Here is a 12,687-nt window from a genome sequence, read left to right on the forward strand (position 1 = left end):
ATTAAATTAAATTGAGCGAATTAATTGATTCTTTAATTGAATAATTGTTTAATTTAATGCACAAGGTTCATTAATTATCTTTGAAATACCGCTAAAAATATCTTAATTTTTCTTTAATACTCCGTTAAGTAAGAAATTATTTATTGAAATATATAATTGACAGCAAATAGATCAACAGCAGTGACGACAATGAAATAGGGGAGTTTTTTTTTTAAAAAAAAAAGAAATTAGGTTAAAATTAAAATAGCAGAGTCAAGCCAAATCAATCAAATTTTATGATTTTCAAACTTATTTAATAAGATAATTAAATTAAAACAGATCGTTATTAAAATTAACTAAGCTGTTGAAATAAATCGTTCAAACTTAACTTGATTGTTTTACAAGCTTAAGTTTAGTTTAAGTTTGACTTGAACTTAATTTTTTTAAATGTTATCGTACTTTTAGTTAAGCTTGTTTATGTTAGGATTCGTGTGAGCTAAGGGATGTGGGCGAATAACTTCGATTACTTTGTCTTGATTGCGGGCTCATTGTTTAAATGAACAGCGGAATATTTGAATCAAACTTGACGCCACATGCATAATGCCTTAGTTTTACTTAGTATTTACTCTTAGGACGATTGATCCAAGCCTAGTCTTAGTGATCTACTGCCACTAAATTTTCTCTGTCGGATACCTTATGGAGGCTATAAAGTCTCTTACAACTTGTTTTCACAACAATCTAATAAGAACTAAAAATGCAAATATAAATGAAAGTGAAAATGGTTTTACAATAAAAACCTTACTTTGCTCGCTCTTTTATAGCTTTGAATTGTCTCTTAATGGTGAGAAATACAACAACACTTTATCTCCAAATCCTTAAGAATTGGCTATGAAAATCTCCTCAAAACCTTTCTTTTATGACCTTCAAGTCGGGGTTGATTTTTGTTTGACAATCAACTGATCTTACCCATCAGTCGACAACCTTGTCAAATCCGACCATTTAAACCTATAGAACAATTCTTTCTTGACTTATTTAACCACCAACAGTCAACTAATAAATGCTACAATCGACTAATAACAATCGAATCCTGCAGTCGAATAGATCTACTTCAATTTGCTTTTCTTTGGTCCTCGATCGATATTAGTTGACTAATATAAAACATTAGTCGATGAATGCCATCAGTTGAATCGAAGTAGATTTTGAAGTTTTTGTATGCTGCTACAATGTCTATTAATCGACTGTTGCTGCAATTGTAGGATTGAGATGCGCTAGAGAGGGTGGGTGGGGGGGGGGGGAGTGAATAACATTTGTGGCTATTTCGTACGTTTTTAAAACAATCGGAGATAAACACAATGGAATAAAGAAAGAAAAGTAAAACAATGCTAATACGTTTCTTTTACTTGGTTAAGAGCTTTGACGACTCCTACTCCAAGGCTTATGACCGTTGATCGCTTTCGTTGGATAACCACTATAGATTCAGAAAATTAAAAGAATGATTACAATTTGAATATAAGTAACTTAAAAAAATACTGTCGACTTGGAAAGTTGGAGCTTTTGCGTGGTTGTCGTCGGAGTAGAGTTTTGGCGTCGTAGAGATCTTTTAGAGCAGTGCGCAGAAGTTGAAGTGGTTGGAATTCGTTGTTCCGAAGTGTTGGGTCGAGATCTCCTTTTATAGTCAAGTTGAGCCTGATCCGAATCCACTGATCTCGAGATTAGGTTTGACTCGACTTTGATCGGTCGACCGATCCCCCTTGGTCGAAACCCCGTTGTGAGTTGATCTGATCTTTGGGGTTCGATCGATCGATCCGGAGGTTCGGTCGACCGATCAAGATCGCAAACTTCAACTTATAAAATGTTAGTTATCTGCAAAATAAAGTTAGAATAATAGGCAAAAAGATATTTTGACAGTCTTTAAACTGTTTGGTTCTGACTTTCGGATTTTCCAAAAACTCTAGGTCGAACCGACGCTTACTGTTCCCTCAATGGGAAACATGTCCTCACCTACTCCTCTCAGGAGAGTTTACCTTTTGCCAGACCGGTGCTCCAGACCATCTGGACCTTTGCGTAGTGTCCAAGACTCCAAGACTTCATGTAGAACGTCCGCTCCATGACCCGTCTAGACTTCCACCTGGTGTTTGTGACCCCTAGGATTTTCACCTAGAGTTCTCGACTCTAGAATTTCGCCTAAAGTCCTCTACCCGCCAAGACTTCGCCCAACCCCTCAGACCAGGACTTCGTTGCTTAACCGCAACTAGGACTTTCCATAACCTAGGGTTACCTCCCCCTATGACCTAGGGTTACCTCCCCTTATGACCTAGGGTTACATTCCCCTAGGATTTTGTACCTACCTAGAATCTACTAGGGCTTTTGTCTAAGAACACTTAGGATTTTCTTGCAAGCTCAGTGACACTTGTTAGATCACAAGACATCTTAACTTTTGAAGCCTTTGCGATTATTAAAACACAAGTTAGATCGTCTGGTGCTCCTTGCACCAATAGTAACTGATCCAGTGGTAAGAAAGGGGGGGCCCACCCGGATAATGGTCAACGGCCCTGTGGCGGTCGCAGTCAAAGTCAACCTACCTGAGCGATCGGCTCGGACAGTGCCCGAGCCGGCGCTTTGACAGGGGGGCCGCCCGGATAATGGTCAACGGCCCTGTGGCGGTCGCAGTTAATGTCAACCTACCTGCGCGATCGGCTCGGACAACGCCCGAGCCGGCGCTTTGACAGCTTGGCCGTTATGCTGAGCTTCCGACGCTCACAAGCTAAGTAGGACTCCTTTTGTTCAGAGGACCGCGCCAGTCGTCCTCGGTCGAGCGGACGACCCGATCGGCTCAGCCGTGATGCCCATCGAACGACCGGGTGATTGACGGGCCGAGCGTCCCTTCCGCTCGGCCCGATACCGACAAAAATAACATCTGGCTATATCTTCCTTGAGACAAGTGCCACCGACAGACGGCATGAGCGGCGGCCGGACCAGACAGAGAATCGTACGGTGGAAACTAACACTGTCACGTCAGAGATATGCTCGGACAATTGAGGTATGGCGTCAGACGCACTTTTCTGACACGACCGTTTCTAGCTATGCTTTGAGGAGCGTGCATGTCTCGGAAAGCGTGCACGCGCCCCTGGGGAGCCCTATATAAGGGACCCCAACCTTCGACAGAGGTATGCATTATCATCTACTGTAGCTACAGTCTTCATTCTCGTTACTCTGCCTCGATCTCTTCTCACCGGAGCTGACTTGAGCGTCGGAGGGTCGTCGGAGGGAATCCCTTCTCGGCTCGGTTTTGTGCTTGCAGGTTCTCACCGGAGGCTCACACTAGTCGGAGGTTTATACGCCGTCAACGAGAGCGCCACGTCCCCAGCGTCTGTCGACTCAACACCCGGACAGGATCAGTAACTATAACAAAATATTATTCACGGTTAATGTAGCAGCATTGTAGTAACATTACAACAGTACTGTAATAACTATATTTTTTTGAAGTTTTAGGAATTTTACATCCATTAGTCAATTGATACACCCTATTAATTAACTAAAACTCTTATTTCAGTCTTATCAAAGTCAAATTCTCATTTTGTTCGGTATCCAATTGAACTCAAACTACCAGGACTTCTTTTGTTTGATATTCGGTCAATCTTAATACGCTGAGACTTCCAATTCTCTAGTAATCGATTAACCTTGACATAACAAGATTTCTTTGTTACCTAGTATCTTGTCAACCTTGACTTATCAAGACTTCCTTATTGCTTAGCATCCGGTCAACCTTGACTTACCAGGACATTACGTCTCATGCCAACTCCTTGTTGGACTTCCTACTGGCAAGTGTCTGGTCAATCGCAACCCACTTAATCTTTCTTCTTACCAACTACCTATTGGATTTCTGATCACCAAGTGTTCAGTCAACCATGCCCCACTTAGACTTTTTGTCTTGTGCTTATTAGGATATGTAGACAGCTAGAGGGCGAGGGAGGAGGGTAGTGAATCGCTTTGATCACTTCTTTGAACTTGATTTGTAGTAGAAAATAGAAATACTAACACTTTCATTTTATTTGGTATTCACCTCCTTGAGGTGATTAATCTAAGGGTTCACTCCTCACTCACACATATGCACTATGAAAACCTCTTTCCTGGAGGCAAACAAGTCTCATACAAGGGTTGGTGTGGGAAGCATCCGACGATCGAACCTAAGTTTTGATAATGGTAAAGAGATTCAAAGTTAAGATTCCTTGTTATCTAACGTGCTTAAATGAGGTTTCAGGAAAGTCCTAACTGCGGTTAGGCAGGTGGAAAATTCTAAGGGGCGGTAACCTTAGGTCCTAGGGGGTGGTAACCCTACGTGAAGGAAAACCCTAGGGGGTGGTAACCCTATATGGAGGAAAACCCTAAGGGGTGGCAACCTTAGGTCCTAGGGAGTGGTAACCCTAGGTGGAGGAAAATCTTAAGGGGGGGGAGGTAACCTTAGGTCCTAGGGGGTGGTAACCCTAGGTCCTAGGGGGTGGTAACCCTAGGCAGAAAGTCCAGTCAGTCTGGAGGACCATTCTAGCATCAGGTAATCTCTCCTAAGGGGAGTAGGTGATGACGCGTTCCCCAGAAGAGGGAACAGTATGCGTCAGTTCGACCTAGGGTTTCCGGTCGGAAATCTGAAGTTAGAACCGGACAGTCCGGAGACTGTCAAAGTATTTCGATTATCGTACTTACTATGTGCTAACTTTGTTTTGTAGGATATGTTGTGTTTGTATGGTCTAACATGTCTTGCAGGGTCAAAAAACAAAGTTGTGCATCGGATGAACAGTACCCGAGGCACCCTCATGGAGCTTGGAGGCGCCTCGGGTGCAAAGGAGCTGAAGGTTGAGCGCAGCAGACTCCGAGGCGTCTCAAAGGAGCTGTAGGCGCCTCGGACTGGCCATGGAGGCGCCTCCAAGTGGATCAACGAAGAAAACTTCAGCGCTGATCCACGCGGCTGACTCGACAAGTTTGAGGCGCCTTGAATGAACCTTGAGGTGCCTCAAGCAGGCTATTTAAGGACCTCTCGAGCAGTACTTCATGATATCAGATTCCAAGCGACCTTTCTGCAACCGGCTGTTAACGAGAAGTTCCGATGAAGCTACAACTTGACGTCGACGACCTGGAGTTTTATTTCTGCCATTTCTTTTGTCGTCGGTATATTTATTTGCTATTAATTGTACTTCATTTGTAAATCTCTTACGATATTATAGTTGTTGCTCACCGAAAGCGATCAACGATCGCGAGCCTTGGAGTAGGAGTCGCCCAAGGTTCTGAACGAAGTAAATCACTTGTGTTTGCGTTTGTTCTCTTTTAATTCCGCTACTTATTATTCGCTGTTTTACGAATCCGAAACACATGCAAGCCACGAGCGCTATTCACCCCCTCTAGCGCATCTCGATCCAACAATTGGTATCAGAGCGGGGTTGCTATAAATTGGTACAACTACCGTTCGAGCATTTTTACGTCGCATTTTTACGTGCAAGCCACGCCTTTCGTTTTTTCCCTCCAAAATTAATTTCGAAAAATATACTGTCATCTTTTCACCACTGGTCCGTATTAGCGAAATATCGCGTTTTCAAAAATTTATGGTAATATTTTTTTAATATTATTTTATTATTTTTTCTCAAAATTCATGAATTTCCATTTATATCTTTTTCCCGCACTACTAATCCAGGATTAAGTCCTGGGACATCCTTTTCCATTGTTTTTCTTTGTGTGCAAGATTTTGCTTTCATGGTTCTCCAAGAAGGCTTCAATACAACCCGACCCCCGCTTTTCACCGGTGACGATTTTGTCTATTGGAAGAACCGGATGGAATACCACTTCAAGACGCAAGTCGAGATGTGGATCATTATCCAGACCGGTCTCGAGCTTCCACGTGACGGCACCGGAGAACCAATTTCATGCATCAACTGGGACACCAGCATAAAGAAAAAGGTTGAAGCCAATGCCAAAGCAACTTGCATGCTATAATGTGGGCTGACAAAAGAGGAGCTCAACTGCGTCGACCCTTTCTCTAGTGCCAAGGAATTGTGGGAGAAGCTGATCGAGCTTCATGAAGGAACGTCCGACACCAATTGGTAAGTAAAAGGGACTTAATATTTAATAAGTTATATAATATTAAATTGCAGGAAGGTGAGATAGCTACCCAACTCCACGCCCGGATACAAGATCTACTCAACGGGCTTCATGCGATAGGGTAGAAGGTAGATAACCGGGACATCATCAGATATTCCTTAAACGCCTTTCCGAGGAATACCTTGTGGGCATCCATGGTAGATGCCTACAAGGTTTCTAAGGAACTTTCTTCTATTAAATTAGATGAGTTGTTTGCTGAGTTTGAAATGCATGAGCAGATTAATGCACGCCCGACCGAGAAAGGATTGGCTTTGGTTGCAAGTACAGGCAGAACCCGGGAAACTAAAACAAAACATAAAACCAAACCCGAGTCCAAAGACGAATCAGAGGATGACAACAAGATTGTATCCGAGCTATTAAGGCTCGTACGAAAGATTTACAGAAATAAAAAGGCGACTCAAACGAACACGAAGGACAAGTCCGGAGTCACCTGCTACGGCTGTAACCAGAAGGGGCACTACAAGCCGGATTGTCCAAACAAAAAACAACGAAGAAATAAAGCATTGAAGGCAACGTGGTCCGAGTCATCAGACGAATCCGACTTCGACGAAGAAGAACCGGCAAGCTTCCTCGCTCTACCAGTACTAGCATCTGTGGCGGAAACCGAGTCCGAGTTCGAGACCGAGTCCGAGCGAAGCCACAGATCCATATCCGCTTCCGAAGGACCCAAACCCACTGTAAGGTCTCTGATTTTCAGTACAAATGTAGATAAATTAGAAAATTTAGTTTCTTATATGTTAAATAAATTAGCAAAATCCAACATTCGGGTCAAGTCGCTTCTAAAGGAGGTAACATCCCTTAAAGAAGTGACTAATACCGAATCCTTGGATGACCCTATTCAAACTGGAACCTTAACTCAAGTCCAAAAGCTTGAGAAAGAAAATTTCAGCTTGAAAAATCAAGTCAAGGATTTGAAGACTACATTGGAACGGTTTACACTGGGTTCCAAGAATCTTCACTTGATTCTTGGAAAACAGAAAGCCGTATATAATCGATCCGGACTTGGATTTAAAGTTAAAAAGAAACAACGGTCTTATTTATCGCTTATTAATAGACCAAATAGTAAGATAGTCCAAGCATGAGAACCAAAGTCTAACTTGGTTAATCAAGTTGGACCTGATCAATATTGGGTCCCCAAGGATCAAGTTCATCACCTTGATGGCTTGATAGACCATATCGAGACTATGATCCAAGGGGAGCAAATAGAAAAGCTATTTTTAAAATTGGTTGATGCTTGTTTTTTCTTGCTTTTTATTATACATGCTTAGGTTAGGATAGATTAAGGACCTAGGCATAATTTACACTTGTTAGTTAAACCTAGGGGTTTCAAAAAGAAAATTAAATATATAATTTCTTTGAGCGGTTCTGTCTAGGAAGTGGTGGATGATCCCATACCCAAGAAGGCCGAGTGCCTCGCCATGACCTGGGAATCAATCTTTGAAATGTGTATTTAATTGACTAATTGAAAAACCTAAGTTTAACTAAAATGTAAATTAATCCTTAGAAATAATCTAAATCAAAGATAACCTTCTCACAAAACTATTTAATGTTCCCTGATTGATAATGTAGAATCGGTTGAGATGGATCTAGGTTGAACTTAGTCAAAATCAACTAAACATAATTAATCTAGTTAATTCAAATAAATTAATAAAGTCAAATTTATAAAATCATTTAAAAATTCTTTTAAAAATCATTTTAAAAATTATTTAAAAATCAGTTTAAAAATCCATTTGAAAATTAGTTTAAAAATCCATTTGAAAATTAATTTAAAAACTTGTTTGAAAATCAATTTAAAAACTTATTTGAAAAACAATTTAAAAACTTATTTGAAAATAATTTTAAAACCTTATTTGAAAAACAATTCTAAAAACTTGTTTGAAAATCATTTTAAAAACTTGTTTGAAAATCATTTTAAAAACTTATTTAAAAATTATTTTAAAACACTTTAAAAATTATTTGAAAAAATATTTAAAAATCTTTTAAAAATTATTTGAAAAATTATTTAAAAATATTTTAAAAATTATTTGGAAAATTAATTAAAAAACCCTTTAAAAACTATTTGAAAAATTATTTTAAAATCTTTTAAAAATTATTTTTAAAACTTATTTAAAATTATTTGAAAAATTATTTTAAAATCTTTTAAAAATTATTTTAAAAACACTTTAAAAATTATTTGGAAAATTATTTAAAAATCTTTTAAAAAATTATTTAAAAACACTTTAAAAATTATTTGAAAAATTATTTTAAAATCTTTTAAAAACTTATTTAAAAATTATTTTAAAAAACTTTCAATTTTTTTTAAAAAATCATTTTAAATCTTTTAAAAAATTTATTTAAAAATTATTTTAAAATCATTTTTAAAAGTTGTTTGAAAATCATTTTAAAACTTATTTGAAAATCATTTAAAAAACTTATTTAAAAATTATTTTAAAATCTTTTAAACATTATTTTAAAAACACTTTAAAAATTATTTGAAAAAAATATTTAAAAATCTTTTAAAAAATATTTGAAAAATTATTTAAAAAGCTTTTAAAAATTATTTGAAAAATTATTGAAAAATCTTTTAAAAATTATTTTAAAGACACTTTAAAATTTATTTAAAAATCTTTTTAAAAAAAACTTGTTTAAAAATCATTTTAAAAAATCTTTTAAAACTTATTTAAAAATCATTTTAAAAATCAAGGTTTTGATAATGACAAAGGGATTCAAAGTTAAGATTCTTTGTTATCTAACTTGCTTAAATGAGGTTTCAGGAAAGTCCTAACTGCAGTTAGGCAGGTGGAAAGTCCTAAGGGGCGGTAACCTTAGGTTCTAGGGGATGATAACCCTAGGTGAAGGAAAACCCTAGGGGGTGGTAACCCTAGGTCCTGGGGGTGGTAACCCTAGGTCCTGGGGTGGTAACCCTAGGTGGATGAAAACCCTAAGGGGCGGTAACCTTATGTCATAGGGGGTGGTAACCCTAGGTGGAGGAAAAATCCTAAAGGGGGGTAACCTTAGGTCCTAAGGGGTGGTAACCCTAGGTGGAGAAAACCCCTAGGGGACGGTAACCCTAGGTCCTAGGGGGTGGTAACCCTAGGCAGAAAGTCCAGTCGGTCTGGAGGGTCATTCTGGCATCAGGTAATCTCTCCTGAGGGGAGTAGGTGAGGATGTGTTCCCCGGAAAAGAGAACAGTATACGTCGGTTCGACCTAAGGTTTCCGGTTGGAAATCCGAAGTCAGAACCGGACAGTCTAGAGACTGTCAAAGTATTTTGATTATCATACTTACTATGTGTTAACTTTGTTTTACAGGATATATTGTGTTTGTATGGTCTAACATGTCTTGCAGGGTCAAAAAATAAAGTAGTGCCTCGGATGAACAGTACCCGAGGCGCCCTCATGGAGCTTGGAGGCGCCTCGGGTGCAAAGGAGCTGAAGGTTGCGCGCAGCGGACTCCGAGGCGTCTCAAAAGAGCTGGAGGCACCTCAGACTGCTTGGAGGCGCCTCGGACTGGCCATGGAGGCGCCTCCAAGTGGATCAACGAAGAAAACTTCAGCGCTGATCCACACGGCTGACTCGGCAGGTTTGAGGCGCCTTGAATGAGCCTTGAGGCGCCTCAAGCAGGCTATTTAAGGACCTCTCGAGCAATACTTCAGGATATTAGATTCCAAGAGACCTTTCTGCAACCGACTGTTAACGAGAAGTTCCGACGAAGCTACAACTTGACGCCGACGACCTGGAGTTTTATTTCTACCATTTCTTTTATTGTCGGTATATTTATTTGCTATTAATTGTACTTCATTTGTAAATCTCTTACGATATTATAGTTGTTGCACACCGAAAGCGATCAACGATCATGGGCTTTGGAGTAGGAGTCGCCCAAGGCTCCGAACGAAGTAAATCACTTGTGTTCGTGTTTGTTCTCTTTTAATTCCACTGCTTATTACTCGCTGTTTTACGAATCCAAAACGCGTGCAAGCCATGAGCGCTATTCACCCCCCTCCCCCCCCCCTCTAGCGCATCTTGATCCAACAACAAGCTCAAGTACAAGAATACAATAAGAAAACAAGAACGTAAGCACCAAATACAATCAAGAACGACTTTTAGGGTTTACAATGAGGACCCTTACATTACTTGCTCTTTTTTGCTTTAGATTGTCTCTTGGTGGATGGAAATTCAACATCACTTTACTCCATCTCCAATTAGGATTTTTTATTGTCTAACCCCGAGTTAAGACTTTCCTAGACAAGTATCTGATCCTCCCATGACCTACTTGATTTCTCTCTCACAAATTGTCAAACATCAAAACTCAAGCTCAAGTCAACTCGAGCTTAGTCAAACTGATCAACCTTGACCCGATGATGATTGTACTAACAGTACCACCCGTGTTTTGAAACAAATTTTTAAAATACGCATAGAAATACCCAATAGTGGATCAGAGCCACCCGTGTTTCAACATAAATCTTAAATCTTTGTTTAGCATGTCATAGGTTGTTGTAAAGTTAAATTTGGAAAATTTAGGAAATTTCATATAAGAAAATTGTTTCCTAATATGATATAAAAGATTTTAAATTGTGGATATGTTTCCTAATTTGTTAGGAATTCCAATTTTGGATATGTTTCTTAATTTGTTAGAAAATTTTAATATTATAAATTATTTCCTAATTTGTTAGGAAATTTTAATCTTACAATATATTTCCTAATTTGTTAGGAAAAAACCAATTATTTCCTAATTTAATAAGGAACTTCATTATTTGGAATTTTTTAAATAAAATATGGAATTATATTTAAAAATGATTTCCTAATCTAATTAAGGAATTATTATTCATGAAATCAAATTATTTAATATATTTATTTCCTAAATTAATTTATTATAACTATGTCATGAATTATGTCATAATCTATGACATGTTAGATTTCATTATTGATGCCATGAATATGCAATGTTATACCATGTAAATAGTTTATAAATTTTTGCATGTCTTCTTTATATGTGATTGAAGAGACCTAGATAATTAAAACCCTTATAAAAATATTAAAATTTATACATTTCATTAATATGATAAGAATTAGAGTTTAATTTCAAGTTTGGATTAATGGACTCACTCCAAGCCTAACTTGAAATTAGACATGTTCGGACCATTGAGATACGATCTTATGATTAATGGATTGACTTTAACTTGAAGCATTAATTTGTTGGACTTACTCCAAGTTAATGTGAAAAGAGGTGATGTTGGGTGATATGCATATCATGTATATATTAATGAGTTAACAACCAAATATTTATGCAAATAGCAAATGTTGATAGCATAATAAAATAGTTATATAAGAAATATATAATTGGTATATTTGATACCTACCACTAGAGCTAAGAATGACTTATTGAACTCACTCCAATGTTGTTCTTATCTATAATGAATATCAACTTAGAAAATATCTACCATCTCCCAAATTCAAAGTAAGAGCTTTAGAATTTGATAAACAAGTGGGATTTTTGTTATGCATGCAAATGATTTGCATTATATAATTAATTCATTTTTCTTATATGCTCAATTTTGTATTTCTAGGTTAATAGAATAAACATGACTTATGTTAACTTGCGCTCAATTTTGGACACAAATAAACTGACCCGGACGAATTCTTGAACTGACTTTGAAACCTGAGAATTATTTTCAAGGTTGAAAAGATCACCTATGTCTTTGAAGAGCCTCTTCCCATGAGTTTGGTGGATGATGCAACTTTTGACCAAATGTTCACATATAAAAAATATACGACTGATTCTGAGCTTACTAGTTGCATCATGCTAACTTCGATGTCTCTTGAACTACAAAAGCAACATGAGCATTTGGATGCTTATACTATTGTTTATCATTTTGATGAGCAAGCAAGATCCGAATGGTTATAGGTCTCTAAGCTCCTCTTTGGCTCAAAGATGCAGGAGAGTTCATTTGTAGTGCAGTTTGTACTAAAGATAAATGATTACATTGAGCATTTAAGATCACTTGGTTTTGTGATGGATCATGAGTTAACTATTGACTTAATTCTTCATAATTTACCTAATAGCTATTCACAATTTATGATAAACTATCGAATGAACCAAATTAAATCCATAATTTTTGAGTTGATCAACATGCTTAAGATAGTGGAGCCATCGATTAAGAAAGAATCAAAAGTTGTGATGTTATTTGATTCTTCTAAGAAATGTTCTAAAAGGAAGTCAAAAACTCAAGCTAAAGGGAAGAAGGCTAAAAAAGGAGAACCGGCACCAAAGGGCCCATGTCACCACTATGGCAAGGTGGGATATTGGAGAAGAAACTACAAGATTTATCTTGAGTCCCTAAAGAAGAAGATAACATCCGATGCCTCATCTGCTTCAAGTATCTTCATTATTGATTGTTATATTATTTTCTTAGACACTTAGATATTGAATATATGGTGTGTCTCACATGTATGTAAAGATATACATGGGCTAAGGAATAATAGAAGATTGGTCGAGAGAGGGATTTGTTGTAAATATATTTTTTTCAAGTATACATTGATAAAATAGACCTCTCTATAAAATTTAAAATTTTTTGGAGTTCTGT

The sequence above is a fragment of the Zingiber officinale genome, chromosome 8B (assembly GCF_018446385.1).
Source record: "Zingiber officinale cultivar Zhangliang chromosome 8B, Zo_v1.1, whole genome shotgun sequence".
Classification (NCBI taxonomy): domain Eukaryota; kingdom Viridiplantae; phylum Streptophyta; class Magnoliopsida; order Zingiberales; family Zingiberaceae; genus Zingiber; species Zingiber officinale.